The sequence below is a fragment of the Stegastes partitus genome, unplaced genomic scaffold, assembly GCF_000690725.1.
Source record: "Stegastes partitus isolate 25-593 unplaced genomic scaffold, Stegastes_partitus-1.0.2 Scaffold2833, whole genome shotgun sequence".
NCBI classification, from domain to species: Eukaryota; Metazoa; Chordata; class Actinopteri; family Pomacentridae; genus Stegastes; species Stegastes partitus.
Window position 1 is genome coordinate 5,515 of NW_007580564.1, and position 2,696 is coordinate 8,210.

Consider the following 2,696-nt stretch of genomic DNA (forward strand, 5'->3'; position numbering starts at 1 on the left):
TAGACTGCCGGGGGATTCCCATGATGCACTGGGCTTCTCTCCTCTCCTCTCCTCTCCTCTCCTATATATACATATGTGTATGTATGTATGTATATGTTTATATAGTTGCCTATCACCGTTACATATGACTAACTCTGTGACTCCCCCCGAGGTTCTCCTGCGCCTGCTCTCTCTGTGGATGTCTCTGGATCTGGAGCTCCTGAATTACAGCCGCTGGCCTCACCTTCTGCATCCTGCTGCCCCCACCATGACGCCTCCTGTTACAAAAGGACAATAACTTCTAATTAAAGCTGCAAGCAGCGTTGGTCGGGTCCTCGGTCTGCGTTGGACCCTCATGCCCGTCTGACCTCCATTTTGACACAATTGAAACCTGCTTTAAGTTGATGGAGCCATTTTTCTGTCTCTGCTCAGCCTCAGCCTGTCAGTGAGTCACATGACCAGCTGCACTGAGCTGCCAATCAGCATTTAAGCTGCAGGTGATGATGTCATCGTTCTTCATGTCCCTTGGTGGGAGAATGACATTTTTACTCACTTTCTTTCTCCCATACAGCCACAATTTTCACCAAATGTGTGTAAAAACAGCATATTTTTGTGGTAAATCTTGTTAGGAAGCCCTCAGTGTCATTTTAAAAGCTGTAGGACCTTTAGTTTTTTGTGTAGATGACCAACTGACACAGCATGTCTGCACATGCCGCATAGACAGCCATACAAAGTATGAGCCGAGGCTGCGGCAGGTCATCAACTTTAACGGCTCGCCATTCGAAAACCGTTTGAGAAACGCCAAATCCCTTCAGAACTTTTGTACATCAAGGCCTTCTCTGTCTCCTTGCGGACTTCCTGTTTGAGATAGGTCAGGGGTGTCAGTGCGAGATTTGTGGGTCTCATTGAGACGAACGTTTTGGTGTTGGTTTGATCTCTGTAGGACATTCCTACTGGGCGCTAGGGCCATTTTAGTGTGTTTTTCTGTAACTAGGTGGCGCTAGAGAGCATTTTTGTCTTTTTTTTTCATTTTCATCATCAAATTTTTCGCCGATTCGGACGTGCGTGCCAATTTTGGTGAGTTTTTGAACGAGTTTAGGGGGTCAAATTAAGGGTTTTGCGTTGGTCAGGAAAATAAGAAGAAGAAGAAAGAAAGAAACGAAGCGGGAACAATAGGTGCTTGCTGCAGCAAGTAGGGGTCCTTGGACCCTAATAACTTGTTTAACTGTAAACTAAATTTTAGAATTCATCCTACATCCACCCAACCGGTCGAGACAGATGGCCGTCCCTCCCTGAGCCTGGTTCTGTCGGAGGTTTTTTTTTTTCCCCTGCGGGGGTTTTCGGTTCCTTCCCACTGTTGCGGACTGCTTGTGGACTGCTGAAGCTTATAATGAATCCAAATGTTTTGGATTGTTGGGTGTTTCTGTCTCTGCCTTTGTGAAGCGCTATGAGATGACTTGTTGTTGTAAATATGCGCTATACAAATAAAACTGAATTGAATTGAATGTCATGAATTCACAGATTCATGGGAGGTATTTTAACACTGCTTTATTATCGGATTCACAACAGAGCATTACAGCGGAGCAGGCATCCAGCCAAGAGAAAACATGGCGACTGCCGTAAAGCATCTCATTGCCGTAAACAAGCAATGGTGATCAATATGAAAGCCAATAGCGCCTCCTAGTGGAGTTTATTAGAACATGCCATTTAACTCACATCACAACTGGGATGTTTTTTATGTTTGTTTTTTTTTTACGTACAGTGGGGTAAGTCAGACTTTCATGGAAACCTTTCAAAACACAAGAAGTTCTGACCTGTAAACTGAAGAAGAAATAACTGAGACTCTGCTCTTTTTCTCAGTAATCAATGAAACTAATCACATAGGATGCAGTGACCATCCTCAATACAAGGGTCACATTTTCTTTCAGTTGTGTCCTTACATTGAAGGAAAAAAAATTAATGTAAAGAAACAATAAGAAATAAATAAATCAGATCCCATTTGGTGAAACTCCTTACATACATTGTTAAATGATGTATGTCCGTCATCAATAAGTGAAATATTTCACCATGACATTTGGATTTTAATTCTATATCTTGTACTCAGTGTAGTCACATATAAAGTGAATCAGTTCAGACAACATTATGATGTTTTGTTCAGACATGAACAGTGTATAGATTATTTACTGTTTACCAGAAATACTTAGAATGAAGTGTTTCACATACGCAGCATCATGACAAAGTTTAGCCAGTGAAGTCAAACTTAAAATTGAAAATGCACATCATCAATCAGATCTCTTTATTAACAAGGTAGCACATACACACCAGCAAAAGATCAAAATGGAAACCATGGCAGTTTCTGCTGTTTTGACAAAGACTTTGATTCCAGCTCATTTAAAACCACAGCTGCTCAGTCAAAGTGCTTTCTAGAAGAAAAATGACTCACCCAAGTTTAAATATTACAGTTAGAGGTCTACAATAATAATAACATTTCTCTGACTATTTTCAACATTTAAACTTTGAACCACAGAAACCAAATCGATTCAAAGACTGTATGAGCAGCATTGTTGAAGTGATTTATGATTAGTGGAAATGTTTAGTTGATCAAAAACTAAAACAAGGTCAACACACTGAAAACTAGAACGTCAAATGATTTTGTTTTATTACATGTGTGCTTATTTGTTATGTATCAGTTTAGTTTGGTTTCTGTAGTCGTGCTG